This window comes from Tachyglossus aculeatus, chromosome 1, assembly GCF_015852505.1.
Source record: "Tachyglossus aculeatus isolate mTacAcu1 chromosome 1, mTacAcu1.pri, whole genome shotgun sequence".
NCBI lineage: Eukaryota > Metazoa > Chordata > Mammalia > Monotremata > Tachyglossidae > Tachyglossus > Tachyglossus aculeatus.
The window spans coordinates 102500250-102516247 of NC_052066.1; positions in this window are offsets into that span (position 1 = coordinate 102500250).

Sequence of the window (15998 nt, forward strand, 5' to 3'; positions counted from 1 at the left end):
TTATAGTAGTAGTAATCAGAGTAGTGGTAGTAGCTGAAGAACTAGTAGCAGTAACAGTAGTAGTTGTTGTAATGGTATTTATTGAGTGTCTCAGATCAGAATTGTTATTATCATTAACAATAATAATAATAATAATAACAGTATTTGTTAAGCACTTATTATGTGCCAGGCACTGTTCCAAGTCCTGGGGTGGGTACAAGTTAATCGGGTCGGACATAGTCCATGTGAGGCTCACAATCTCAACCTCCATTTTACAGATAAGGTAACTGAGGCACAAGCAAGTAAAGTGACTTGCCCAAGGCCACAAAGCAGACAAGTGGTAATTATGACGCTTTAGGATTAGACCAATAATGGGATCACCTCCAGAAATTGAATAATGTGCCTTATTTCTAAGTTAGGGATCTAAAAGAACAGAGAGTTTGTACAGAAATGCTCTGGGCATGTCACTCCCCTCCTCAAAAATCTCCAGTGGCTACCAATCAACCTACACATCAAGCAAAAACTCCTCACTCTCGGCTTCGAGGCTCTCCATCACCTCGCCCCCTCCTACCTCACCTCCCAATTCTCTCCTTCTACAGCCCAGCCCTCACTCTCCGCTCCTCTGCCACTAACCTCCTCACTGTGCCTTGTTCTCTCCTGTCCTGCCATTGACCCCTGGCCCACATCCTTCCCATGGCCTGGAATGCCCTCCCTCTACACATCTACCAAACTAGCTCTCTTCCTCCCTTCAAAGCCCTACTGAGAGCTCACCTCCTCCAAGAAGCCTTCCAAGACTGAGCCCCCATTTTCCTCTCCTCCTCCCCAGCCCCCCCAACCCTACCTCCTTCCCCTCCCCACAGCACTTGTATATATCTGTACAGATTTATTACCCTATTTATTTTACTTGTGCACTTGCAACTCTATTTATTTTGATAATGATGTGCATATAGATATAATTCTATTTATTCTGACTGTTTTGACACCTGTCTACGTGTTTTGTTTTGTAGTCTGTCTTCCCCTTCTAGCCTGTGAGCCCGTTGTTGGGTAGGGACCGTCTCTACCGACTTATACTTCCCAAGCACTGTACAGTGCTCTGCACACAGTAAACGCTCAATAAATATGATTGAATGAATGAAAGGATACCACTCATTAACACGGATGAGAAAAGTACTAACTACTAACTTTGGGTGGAAGTTAATTCTTGGGACCTAATTTCCCTTCTAAGTCACAAAAACAGAAAAGCTCCCATTATCCCCTTTCCCTGACCAGGGAGAGGGAGAAACATGAAACTACAAAAACAAAGAGACAGCATTTTGGTCTCCTTGGTTAGAATGGGACTGGGTCACCAGAAGGCAAGACTTAAAATCAGTCCATCAGTGGTATTTATTGAGTGCTTACTGTGTGCAGGGCACTGTACTAGGTATTTGAGAGAGCATAATTCAACAGAGTTCATAGACATATTCTCTGCCTGCAATGAGCTTACAGTCTAGAGCAGGAGGGAAAGAGGTCAACATGTTCGGCAGGTGCATTGGAGAATCTGGGTCATCCCTGTCATGTGGGCAGAGTAACCTGGAGATGGAGATCAACAGGATGTAAGGCTAGGCTGCATCCCGGGACAGTCAATCTGCCGGTAGTGTCCAGCTGGCAGTAAAGTACTGCTCGTTTAAACTATGCCATCCTCTTCTTGTTCTAGGATAGGTCTGCTGAAGTTTTGACCTAACAGCGTGGTGCTGTGAGCAGGATCTTGAACACATGGTGGATCCAGACCCTGGATTGATTACCCAGTGAGGATCCGTGAGACCACAGGCTGTCCTTGAGTCCTGCAAACTTGGATCTTGGACAGTGAGTTTATGGCCAAATGTATTGGGAATTGGGATGGGTCCTTAAGGAACACCTCAGAACACCTCAGGAGGTCAGACAAGACATTGCCCGAGGACCCAGGGGGGCTTCAAGAGGATTGCTGGGGTCTCCAAAACAGGGGCCAACAAGCATCCAGGGTTTGTGGGCTAGTTAGTAAGGGGAGCAGGATTTTTTTTTAAAGAAAAGGCATGAATCACTGGAAGGAAGAAAAGGAGACAGTGTGTAGAGACATCACCACCTTAAAAGGCTGGAACCCTTCAGTAGACTAAGGACATTTGTTTATGGTATTTGTTAAGTACTAACTATATGCTAGGTATCGTTCTAAGTGCTAGGGTAGATACAAAGTAATCAAGTTGGACACAGTCCATGTCCCACATAGGGCTCACAGTCTTAATCCCCATTTTATGGATGAAGTAACTGAGGAATAGAGAAGTAAAGTGACTTGCCCAAGTCCATACAGCAGGCAAATGGTAGAGCCGGGACTAAAGTTCAAGTCCTCCTGACTTCTAGGCCTGTGTTCTATCCACTAGGTAATGCTGCTTCTCTAGCAGGTGGTCCCTTGTCAGTCAGTGATGGCCAGGGAACTGATGGCTCTGCAGTTACAGGAAAAGAGAGAGGTGAGTCAGATACTAGAATTACAGCTTTGGAGAGTGGAGGAGCAGAATAGAGATCTTCAGGGAACTCTAGCCCAAAGACGTGATAGACCAGGGTCCAGCTCCCGGAATCCTGGTAGAAATGGGGGGCAGTAGGGGGAGATTGTTCCCAGAGCGGCTGACAGCCCCCAGAAAAACTCCTTCCTGTGAGTGGTTTGGGTACTATCCAGGTGTAAGGGAAAATGAAGACAGGCCTCATCAATCAATCATATTTATTGAGCTTCTAGACTGTGAGCCCACTCTTCTAGACTGTGAGCCCACTGTTGGGTATGGACCGTCTCTATATGTTGCCAACTTGTACTTCCCAAGCGCTTAGTACAGTGCTCTGCACACAGTAAGTGCTCAATAAATACAATTGAATGAATGAATGAACTGAGCGCTTATTGTGTGCAAGACACTATACCAAGTGCTTGGGAGAGTACTACACAACAATAGAACAGACACATTCCCTGCCCACAATGAGCTTACAGTCTAGAGGGGAAGATGGACATTAATATAAGTAAATAAATTACAGTTATGTACACAAGTGCTGTGGAGCTGGGAGAGGGGGTGAATAAAGGGAACAGAAGGGAGTGAGAAAAAAGGAAATAAGGGCTCATACTAATACTCATAAAATCTGTATGACTGCTCAGACTTGAACATATGACTTGACCTCAGTCTCATTTCCCATCAACTCTACCGCAACTCCAGAGGCTAGAACATCAGCATCAGCCACTGGTAGGCCTGTGATGTGAGATAGGATTACCTTCACCACTCTCATTCCTGGAGATGAAATTTTTTTTCAGTCCAAAAACTTATTCCAGCTCACACACAGGGGGTGGGGGGAGAGAGGGGAAGAGAGAAGGGGGTGGGGGGGAGAGAGGAGAAGAGGTAATCAATCAATGGTATTTATTGAGTGTTTACTGTTTGCACAGCACTGTATTATGCACTGCGGAGAGTTCAATACAACAAAGTTGGAAGATATGTTCTCTGCCCACAGGGAGCTTACAGTCTAGAAGGGGAGACAGACATTAATGTAAACAAATTGCAGTTATGTACATAAGTGCTGTCAGGCTGAGAATGGGGTGAGAAACAAGTGCCCAAAGGATACAGAGACAAGTGCATAAATATGACTGAATGAATGAATGAATGATAAAGCAGAAGGGAGTGGGGAAAGCAGGAGTGGGAGTAGGGAAAAGTGGGCTTAATTGGGGAAGGCCTGTTTGAGGTGATATGATTTTAATAAGGCTTTGAAGGTGGGGAGAGTGATGGTTTAGCTTACATGGAGGGGAACAGAGTTTCAGGAGAAGCAGCGTGGCTCAGTGGAAAGAGCATGGGCTTCAGAGTCAGAGGTCATGGGTTCAAATCCTGGCTCCACCGTCAGCTGTTTGACTTTGGACAAGTCACTTAACTTCTCTGAGCCTCAGTTACCTCATCTGTAAAGTGGGGATTAAGACTGTGAGCCTCCCTTGGGACAACCTGATCACCTTGTAACCTCCCTAGCACATAGAACAGTGCTTTGCACATAGTAAGCGCTTAACAAATACCATTATTATTATTATTATTGTTTCAGGGCAGAGGGAGGATGTGGGAAAGGGGTTGGTGGTGAGATAGATGAGACTGGGGAACAGTGAACAAGCCAACACCAGAGGAGTTATGTATGTGTGCTGGCCAGTAGTAGGAGATCACTGAGGTAAGGTAGGAAGGGCCAAGATGATTGAGTGTTTTAAAGCTGATAGTAAGGAGTTTCTATTCAGTGTGGAAGTGGGTGGCAACCACTGGAGGTTATTGAGGAGTGGGGAAACATGAACAAAAAAGTTTTTTAGAATAATAATGTTTCAGTATGAACCTAGAAACCAGAAGAGGCTCGGGAGAGCCTCCTGGATCCTTGGGCCTACCTCTTTCACATACTGGCAGGGGGAGGGCAGTTGGAAGCAGTACAGGAGCTCACCGGATTACTGTTTTCTATTTGGTCACTGGCCTCTGGGGTTGCTCAGTTACTCTCAGACCCAGGGGAACTCTGGGTCCGCCAGTTGTCTGCTCTGTTACCTTGGGTAAGTCACTTATATTATCTGTGTCTCAGTTACCTCATCTGTAAAATGGGGATTAAGACTGTGAGCCCTATGAAGGACAGGGATTTTGTCCAAACTGATTAACTTGTATCAACCCCAATGCTTAGTACAGTGCCAGGGACACAGTAAGCACTTACCACATACCTTGAAAAGAAAAACCTCTCAGATGAGGTCAACCAATAACTACAAATGCCAGTGAGGATTTGAACAGGTATCCCACCGATCCCTGAGGGAAAACCAGTCTGGTTCTCCCAGGATTGGGCCCTGACAGTGGGTCCTGCCAGCCTGGACCTATTCCAGGCCTGGAGAGATAGTCTGTCTCCTGCTTGCCTGCATGTTCTCCAGGGGTACATGGCTGCATCCCTGGACCAGCCTCAGACCTGGTTCCAGACCCACAAAATTCAGCAGTGGGGCAGAGACCATTCATTATTTCATTCAATCGTATTTATTGAGTGCTTACTATGTTCAGAGTATTGTACTAAGTGCTTGGGAGAGTACAATAGAACAGTAAACAGACACTTTCCCTGCCCACAACAAACTTACAGTCTAGAGGGAGAAACAGACATTAATATAAACAAACAAATTACAGACATGTACATAAGTAATGTGGGTTTGGGAGGGGGGATGAATAAAGGGAGCAAGTCAGGGCAATGCAGAAGGGAGTGAGAGAAGAGGAAAGGAGGGCTTATGCCTGAAGCCCTCTTGGAGGAAATGTGCCTTCAATATGGTTTTGACTTGGGAGGCAAGTAATTGTCTATCAGATATGAGGAGGGATTTTACGGCATTTGTTAAGCACTTACTATGTGCCAGGCACTATACTTATGAGTCCCTGTCCCATGGGACTCATAGTCTTAATCCCCATTTTACAGATCAGGTAACTGAAACACAGAGAAACTAAGTGACTTGCCCAGGGTCCCACGGCAGACAATAGTAATAATAATTATGGTATTTATTAAGCACTTACTATGTACCAAGCACTGTACTAACCACTGGGGTGGATACAAGCAAATCGGTTTGGGCACAGCCCCTTTCCCATATGGAACTCACAGTCTCAATCTCCATTTTACAGCTGAGTTAACCGAGACCCAGAGAAGTGAAGTGACTTGCCCTCGGTCACACAGCAGACAAGTAGAGAAGTGGAATTAGAACCCAGGTCCTTCTGGCTCCGGGGCTAGTGCTCTACCCACTATGCCATGCTATGTCTCAGTAAGTGGCAGATGCCTGGATTAGAAATCAGGTCCTTTCCAGGTCTGGGCTCTATCCACTAGGTCATGATTATTGATACCGGATCCTCCCTAAACCTCAAACCCCCTCCCCAATATGAGCACAGTAGTAGGGAAGGTCATCTGGAATGGAACTGTGTGTGGGGACAGTGGCTAACGATCTCGTTGAGCTTCCTTTCCAAGTTGCCATTACAGCTGGCCCTTCAACGCAACCCACGGACTGGACATGTGTGTGTTGGGCTGTCTAGAATGACAATAGCATTATAAGGATGAGGCTTCTTGGCAGGGGATGCGTTGACCTAGCCAATAATACCCTATTATGGGAAGGGGACAGCCAGAAGGGAATGATGATAATGAGGCTTACTCATCCACAACTACTGAGGCACTCTCCATAAAGATTCTCCACAGTGGGTGGAAAGACATAGGATCCTGGACCAGGGAAGGTCTGAAGGCTGGGGATCTAGGGCCAAACTGAGGTACAGGTTGAGGGAGGTCGGCCATATCCACTCCGACAATATAAAATTCCAGAGGGGCAAGGGAGACATCACATATCAGAGGGGCTGTGTCATTTCCAGCTAGTCCTCTGCGCATGCTCCATTCATACCTGGAGACTCACCATTGACTATCCTGAACTTCATCAGGTCACTCTGGCATTGGAAGGCAGGCAGAGAATCCAAAACTGCTTTTATGTAGGAAGGACCCAATGGCATCAAACTTGGATGCACCCCAACTTTCACAGTGCTTCAACCCTCTTCCATCAAGCCCTGAAAGAGATCTTCCAGGCCTGCCCCATCTCTAACTGGGCACAATATGTTGATAATATTATTATGTGGGAAGGATAATGGTATTATTATGTGGAAAGTATTATTATTATATTATTATTGTTGTATATTGCATGTTTTATTATTTATTATTAATTATGTTAGTATTATGAAGGGTATTATGTGGGAATAATATAATAATAGTATTATATGTGGGAATACACAGAAGAAGGATGCCTCTCACAGACAGGCATGATGCTTGGGACCCTAGCAGCTATTGGATTGAAAGCCAGTGGAGATGAAGCTCAACTAGTTGTTCAGGAGTCTAATAGCCAGGTGTCCAGATCAGAACCACAGGTCTGCAGGTTGACCCAACTTGGAGCGCCCTCCTAAAGGCCTTGCTAATCCCCAGCTAATCCATTAGAGAGGGATAGTCCCTGCTTGGCCTGATCAGGGTCCTACAAGGCTTTATTCCAGATTGCAGCAGGCCAGAGGGGCTCATACATTCCATACCTCAAGGGAACACCTTGAAGGTCGAGACAGATTAGGACAGAGTGGAGTCAAATGCATTTGTCAAAGAGAAGGTCTTTGGTGATCTTGAAGAGTGCAGTCTTAGTGAAGCGAAGAGGATGGAAATCAAAGGAAGGTCAAGAAAGGAACTGGAAGGAGAGGAAGTGGAGGGAACAGATGCTTGGACAGGAATTGGAATAGGGACATCATGCATTAGCTGGAGAATAGAGTGGAATCCAGAGAATAATTTTTTTAGGATACAGAAAACATGAGCATGTTTGAAGGCAGATGGGAAGGTGTCATCAGGGAGTAAGTGGTTGAAGAAGGCAATCAAGTTGGGAAGGAGAGTGGGCACAAGTGTCTTCAGAAGGTGAGAGAGGGAGGTGAGAGGGGATGGGGAAGGAGGAGGAAGAAGACATGAGCATGTTTGAAGGCCGAGGGGAAAGTGCCATCAGGGCAATCAAGGAGGGAAAAAGAGTGGGAACAAGTGTTTCGAGAAGGTGAGAGGAGAGGGGGAAGGAGGAAAAAAGCAGACATGAGCACATGTGAAGGCAGAGGGGAAGGTATTATCAAAACGTGAATGGTTGAAGATGGCAATCAAGGAGAGAAGGAAAGTGGGCACAAGTGTCTACAGAAGGTGAGAGAGTATGGGGAAGGAGTCACTGATAGGATAGATTTCAAAAACCAGTGGGAGATACCCAGCAGAGAAGGGTGGACAGGATGAAACAAGGGATTTAGGAGTGGGAGGGAGCTGGGGAGATGAGGGGAAGACTTTGGGAAGTTTATTCCTGAATGTTTCAGTTTTTTCAACAAGCAAGTGGGAATAACCATCAAAGGTGAGGAAGGTGGGGATGCTGGAGGCAGTTAAAGACCTGGATTACTTAGTCTGGCTGCCCAGTTGTACCCGTTGGAAAGGGGGAGGGTGTTTCTGGGGAAGAAAGGAATGGGAGATTGGATGTCTGCCAGGCAGGAGGTCTTCTGATGTCCATCCTGATCCCTGAAGGTCCCCTTCTGTTTCCCAACAGGGGCAGGAATCAGGCAAAAGCAACAAGGAGCATATGCGGTTTTGGGGAAGGGGGTAAGCAGCAGTGGAAAAGTTCCAACTGTGGCTTCAGGGTTGAGAGGAAGGAGGGTTGTGATGAAATGATGTCATTAAATAGTGGGAGGCAATGATGTCATGTGAAGGGCCCCTCATAATCAAAAAGCCCCTAGGCCTAAGGGATTTAATCCCATGTTCCCTGAGCAAATGACTATTTTGTCCATTGTGGAAAGGAGAGGAAAACTAGGGCCCTTGGGAGATCAAAGACACCATTGGTGGGAGTGGACATATAAAATACAAATAGGTTTGAAAGAGACCCCAACCAGCAAGGATCAGAAAAATGTCAGAATCCTTTTTACCAACCTCAATAATGCCCAACAACTTCCAGCTCCAGTTTTAGGATGCTTTCTAGAGAACAGCAACTGTCTCTTCTGGTGAATAACAGTACACTCAGAACCCTGGACCTCTCTATAAATGGACATCAACCTATTCTAGTCTGTTTGGAATAGCATTTTACTGACTTTTTCTTGGGCCCGCATATGTAAACAGGAGTCACATAAACTGGGTGGAGTTTTAGTTTTCAACGGGATTACGAGAAAGAGAAATAACATAAAGTGCCTGGACTTTGGCTCACTGAACCCTCTCATAATGATGCAACAGATCTGCTTATGGCTGCAGTGCAAACTCTGCCCTTTCTGTGGAGAAAGAGATATATAGTCAGACTTCAGGAGCCAGTGATTAGCCCATGACATTTAAGTTTGAGCAGTATAGAGATTTCAACCAGGCAATGATTATACAAGGGGGAAGAAAATACAGACAGTATAGCTCTGTGACTACCATTAATACCCATAATTTAGGTGTGATTGAATCAATTCCATTGCAACCTGATTCTTTTACTTGCTGGTGAATATGCTGAAGTCCTTTTTTATGTTATTTTTCATTACTGCACCCTGACACTGGCCTCTCCCAAATCCTCATCCTTCCTCTCCCTGTCCTTCTCACAGCTCTTTTAAACTTCCTTCTCTGCACCGAAATTCCCCCTAATCCTCCCTCATCCCAGCTCCCACGGGGCTAGCCTCTTGCCCTGCCCCTTGTCATTCATTCATTCAATCGTATTTATTGAGCGCTCCACAACTGAACCTTCCCCAAGTGACTTCCTTTTTTCTTTCCCTAATCTTGCCATGTTCCCCTGCACTTTCCCTACTGTAAAAATGATTCCCTTGTGAATGAATAATAATTAATAATTGCGGTATTTGTTAAGTGATTACTATGTGTCAAACACTGTACTAAGCACTGGAGTAGATATTCAGGTCCCATAAGGGACTCACAGTCTAAGTAGCAGGGAGAAAAGGTATTGAATCCCCATTTTACAGGTGAAGGAAGTAAGACACAGAGACATTAAGTGACATGTTCAAGGTCACACAGCAATCAATTAGTTGTATTTACTGAACACTTACTCCGTGCAGAATACAATATAACAAGAGTTGATAGACATGTTGCCATGTGGTGAAGCTGTGATTAGAACCCAGGTCCATTGACTCTCAAGCCCATGATATCTCCAATAGGCCAGGCTGCTTCTGCATTGCTTCTCAAGCTGTGGAGCTGGGAAAGGAGCAGACAAAGGAGGAGGCTTGGAAAGGTTTGCTACCTCCCTAACTCTGTTCTGCTCCCTCTCCCCCAGACTTTGGGGTCCACGGAGCAAACTGTAAGGGACTCAGGCAGCAGGAAAGGTTCTGTGGTGTTTCCAGAAAGACAAATTAAATAAAAAAAAACAGGAGGGACCAGTTTGCTAATAATAATAATAATGATGGCATTTATTAAGTGCTTACTATGGGCAAAGCATTGTTCTAAGCGCTGGAGAGGTTACAAGGTGATCAGGTTGTCCCACAGGGGGCACACAGTCTTAATCCCCATTTTCCAGATGAGGTAACAAAGGCACAGAGAAGTGAAGTGACTTGCCCAAATTCACACAGCTGACAATTGGCGGAGCTGGGATTTGAACCCATGACCTCTGACTCCAAAGCCCATGCTCCTTCCACTGAGCCACGCTGCTTCTCGCTTGGGAACTTGGAAGCCTGGCATGAGGGAGCCACAGGGAAGGGGAGGGCTGGTTTGGTGTTACAGAACACTGGGGAAGGAAGTGTGCAGGGGGAGCCATGGAGATAGAAGTTTGAGAGAGGAAGGGGAGGATGAAGCAAATTTGGAAGTGAGACGGGGCCGGTGGGGAGAAGCATGGTGGGGAGAAAATTATAAGAGCACTAAAATGGGGGAGGCAGAGATAACGGGAGGGGATGTAATATGAAGAAATTCCTACCATGGGTTCTCAAAAAATATAGGCTACAACTGTGACGTGCAGCTGCCTAAATATCAATTCTTAGTTACTATGGAAAACCGAACCCAGCCACAGTGACAATGCACCAGTGGGAAAGGCCCTTCTGGAAAAGTTAGCAATGGCCCAAACAAAAGCCATGGCCCAAACCATTGTCAAGGCACTACCACAGCCCATCTAACTAGGAAAGAGCAAGTCTATCTGCTACGTGGTCTATCCCCTACGTGGCATGGAAGCAATGTGACCTAGTGGATAAAACTTGGGCCTGGGAGCCAGAGGACCTTCTAATCCCAGTTCTGTCACTTGCTTTCTGTGTGACATTAGGCAAGTCACTTAACTTCTCTGTGCCTCCGTTTCCTCAACTGCATAATAGGGATTCAATACCCACTCTCCCTCCCACAAAATTTGTTAGCCCTGTGTGGGACAGGGACTGATCTGACCTGATTAACTTGTATCTAGTTCACAGAATAGTGCTTGACACATAGTAAGTGCTTAACAAATACCACACAAAAAAAGCCCTATTCCCAAAGGTGACCCATGAAACGTAAAAATGTGCTTGCCCTCCTTTTCTCTCCCACAGATTTTTGCAAAATCAAATTCACTTCCTAGGCCGGTTAGGAAATAGAGGTGACCTAAAGTGAAGATTATGGGTCGGTCAGCTGCTGACACAGGACTGTCTATTTCACATTCCTAAAGGTGATTTTGTTAAGCATGTGTGAGCAGCGTGGCATCTGAAGGTGTTTCCAAACAACAGCAGACACGTGGCCATGGCAGGTGGCCAAACCCATTGGCAGAAACATTCCCAGACACTGCTTGTGCCCTTGGGGCACTACTCTCAGGCTGAGATTGTTCCTTATACTTTCTGTCCCAATAAGGCATGGAAGGGTTGTGAAATTGGGCAAACTTGGTATTTTCCTCTCCAGGATTGTTTCTTTGGGCAGGCCGCCAGCTTGGCTTGAGAGTGCATCCAGTCTGCTTGGCAGTCCTGAGTCCTTCCCCGTCACCATCACCCTAGCCCCCAGAGTGGTGGAAACGTGGAGAAAAGGTTTAGGAAAAGGAAAATCTGAAATAATATCAGTCAAACATGGAAATGGACTAGTGTAGGGTTACCCAAAATGCTGGTCATGACCACCCAACCCCAGTTTTTTTATGGTATATGTTAAACGTCTAGCTATGTAGGCACTGTACTAAGCGTTGGGATAGATACAAGCTAATCAGGTTGGACACAGTCCCTGTCTCACATAGGGCTCACAGTCTTAATCCACATTTTACAGATCAGGTAGCTGAGGCACAGAGAATTTAAATCACTGGCCCGAGATCACACAGCAGACAAGCAGAGGAGCCAGGATTAGAACCCAGGTCCTTCTGAGTCCCAGGCCCATGCTCTATCCAATGCTGCTTTTGAGGATCCTGTGAAGATCCAGACCAATCGTAGAATTTCCCACAAAGCCCTGCTTGGTCCTGGTAGATACATCTTAAAATACTCCTCTAGGCCAGGAGCACGAAGCCTCCATCTGCCCCACTACCTGACCTCCATGATGCCTATAGTACAGTGCTCTGCACACAGTCAGCCCTCAATAAATACGATTGAATGAATGCCCATGTTACCTGGCCTCTGAAGGCCACTGGCTTGCTTAGGGGTGAATGAGGGTGGACAGAACTGAGAGATGATTGAAGAAATAAAAGTGAGGAAGGAAAATGGCAGGAGATGCAAGGAGAGACATGGGGAGAAGAGACAAAAAGAGCAGGAAGAAAGAAGGGGGATTAGTACAGTGCTCTGCACACAGTAAGTGCTCAATAAATACAACTGAATGAATAAGGAGGGAGGGCATCAGAAAATCCACCTTAGTTCCCTATCACAACTCTTCTGCTCTCTTTCATGTTCTCATCTCTCATTTTTCTCAGGCTCCAAAACAAACTCTACCATTGAAACTTTATCAACTTTGGACTTGTGAGCTAATATTTTCCATCACCTGTAAGTTTTCAAACTGTTTTTTTATTCATTCATTCATATTTATTGAGCACTTACTGTGTGCAGAGCTCTATACTAAACCCTTGGGAGAGTACACTATTCAATCGTATTTATTGAGTGCTTACTGTGTGCAGAGCACTGTACTAAGCACTTGGGAAGTACAAGTTGGCAACATATAGAGACTATAATAATAAACAGATACATTCCCTGCCCACAATGAGGTTACAATCTACTGGGGAAGACAGACATTAATATAATTGAACAAATAAATAAATAAATAAATAAATTACAGATAGGTGCATATGCGCTGAGAGACTGAGCTGCAGGATGAATAAACTTTATGGGTAGCTCTGCCCTATTTCCTCCTTTCTGGAGAAATAATGTGTCCCAGAATGGTAATTCAGAATGATCTCTTCCCCCTGAAAGTCCATCCATTAACTTCTGGAGACGGAAAGTTTGGTGAAAATCATTTTCTTCCTCTTACTGTGCTTTGGCAAGGGCTAGCCTTAGAGAAGCTATTAGAGATGGGGGCCACACAGCATGAAAGCTAAAGCCTACAGAGCAGATAAAGTCATTAACTCTCTCTTTAGCTCTGAGATCTAAACCGACTCCAGGTCCAATGTGAACAGCTCTCAAAACCCCTCCCAAAAACTCTCCCATAGAGTGAAAGTATGGAGACTGTAAGCTCATCTCTAGACAGTAAGCTCATCTCTAGACTGTAAGCTCATTGCGAGCAGGAAATGTGTCTGTTATATTGTTATACTGTACTCTCCCAAGCGCTTAGTACAGTGTTCTGCACACATTAAGTACTCAATAAATATGACTGATTGGTAACTAGGAGTCAGGATTCACAAGTTGTAGTCACAACTCTATCACTAGCTTGATATCACAATTTCTCTGGGCCTCAGTTTCCTCAACTGAAAAATAAGGATAAGATACCTGCTCTCCCTCCTTCTTAAAAGGTGAGGTAGCCCTGTGTTGAAAAAGGACTGTACCTGACCTTTCCATCTTGTATCAATCCCAGAGCTCAGCATGGTTCTTTGGCCCTCAGTAAATGCTTCACAAATACTTTTACATTTAAAACAGGCAAACTCAACAACCAGCTCCTATAATCCAACAAGGCCCAACTGTTAGACTACAACAGAGGTATATCGGGGAGGCTCCCCAGAAGTGGAGGATAGATGACAGCAGCGGTCCTGAGCAGGTTTCTGTTTTTTCAATGGTATTTGTTAAGCACTGACTTTGTACCAATCACTGGGTTATATACAAAATAATCAGGTTGGACATAGTCGTTGTCCCCCATAGGGCTCACAAGTCTTAGCCCCCATGTTACAGGTGAGATAACTGAGGCACCAAAGAGTTAAGTGACTTGTCCGAAGTCACACCCCAAAGTGGAAGAGTCGGAATTGGAACCCATGTCCTCTGACTCCCGGACCTGTGCTCTTTTCTCTAGGCTACGCTGCTCCGTGGTGATTCATAGTAGCCTCAAGAAAATAAACTGTAACAGGGAATGCAGAAGAAATGTCACGCGTATGCTCTGGAACACAATTTCAAGCTGTGAAGCAGAGCTGTGGAATGTGGGGAAACCCCAGCCAGAGCCATTTCCCTTGGAGGGCAGGAATGAGGGATGGAGTGCCTTTTTAGGAGCTAGAGGGAGGGCAGGGAGTAAGAGATGTTTCCCTCCCCGTTGACAAAGAGGCAGGACCACAAAAATGACACCCTTCTGAGCAGCAAATGGAGACACAAACCAAAGGGGTGCCCAATGTGAAAAGGGCACGGTTTTTTCAGCCATGCAAACACAAATAGATAGTAACCCTCATAGCAACAGTGACGAGTTTGATCCCAGATGAGAGAGAAAGAGAGAAATAGAAAGATAGAGGCAGAGAGTGGATAGGCTATCTACCAAAATATCATCAGGTTGAATCTGTTCCTTTTTCATGTGTAGTGTGTGGCACTAAACAGACTACTGACTTGAAGACATCTGATGAAACATCAGACAACTGAACAAGGAGCAAGCCACATACAGTGCCCCTGAATATATGAAACTCCTATATCTATTCAGCTATATAATTATTGAAGGCTCTTTTTCTGTTAAGAAGCAAATTCTGGTGCCTCCAAATGGGTAGATGAAAAAGACTCAGTAAGTGTTCAGCAAATGTCGAAAGTCAACAGAATGAGAGCAATTTCTACGCAACGAAAATATCAGAGGAAGGAGAAGGTTTTCAAAAGTTAATTCAGGTCAGCTTGCTAAAGCCCTTAATTTTTCATTATTCTGAGTGGACTTAACAATCAAGCATAGTTTTAGTCTTTAATGTAGAAAAAAATATGTACTGTAACCATAAGAGGAACTTTCACTTGAAAAGTAAAAGGGTTTGGAGAATAAGATCTTACCCTAGCTTCACCACTTGCTTGCTGGATGACTTTAGACAAGTCACTTAACTTCCTGATGCCTCAGTTTTCTCACCTGTAGAATGGGAATTCAAGATTGGTATACAGAACAAAGTCAGCTCTGAGTTCCACAATGTATTTTGCAAAGCATAAAATTGTTCACAATGGAGCTACATAAGCAGAAGCTGTAAAACCATGAGACTTTCATATTCATCTGGAAAATGATGCTTTACTAATGCCCAACCAGCTTTTTAGATCCGTAATAAACTGAGAACATTGCGTATATGACACTTGGAACTCAGTGTCTGCTTCTCCTTGCCTGAAAAAATAACATGTTACCAAAAAGGATTTATTAAGGTGACAGGTAGCTAGAGCTCCTGTTATCAAATGAAAAATATAGTCAAATTTGAAAGGAATAAATGGGCTGCACCAGGAAAAGAGAATTGACTTATTACTCGAAACACATTATCAAGTCTTCTTGAGGATAGCATTGGCTAGGAATTTGACAGCCAGCATGGTTTCTGTTCAGGTTGACTTTATGTATGACGCTGGTAAGACAAAGCCATATTTACCCTTCACTCGGAGCTCAAAGGAGTATTTGATCCCAAGTTTGTAAATCCAGTCTACTGATGAGCTTGAATTTGGGACTGTAAAACGCAGGCATTAAATAATAAATTGAAAGCTATCTCTCAGTGGAGATTTAGCGGAGTGAACTCAGGGAGAGACAAAGAACTGTAATTCCAGATATTCATAGTAACTGGTATTCTGGGTACAAAAATAATAATGATAATTATGATATTTGTTAAGTGTTTACTATGTACCAAGCACTACAAGCAAATCGGGGTGGACACAGTCCCATTCAACGCTGGGGTCACAGTTTTAATCCCCATTTGTCTCTCTTTATTGCTGTATTGTACTTTCCCAAGATAGAACTCTGCTCTGCAAACAGGAAGCACTCAATAAATACAATTGAATGAATGAATGAATGAATGAATGGATGAATCAATGAATGAATGAATGAATGAATGAATCTCCCTCCTACTTAGACTGGAAGTTCTATGTAAAACAGGGACAGGGTTTTGATTAACTTGTATCTACTCCAGCACTTAGAATAGTGCTTAACATATAGCAAGCTCTCAACAAACACCATAATAATAAATAATTAAAGATATCCATTTTACTTCTTGCTCTGAGACTGACCTTCAAAGGGGCTATACTTGGTTGCTAACCATC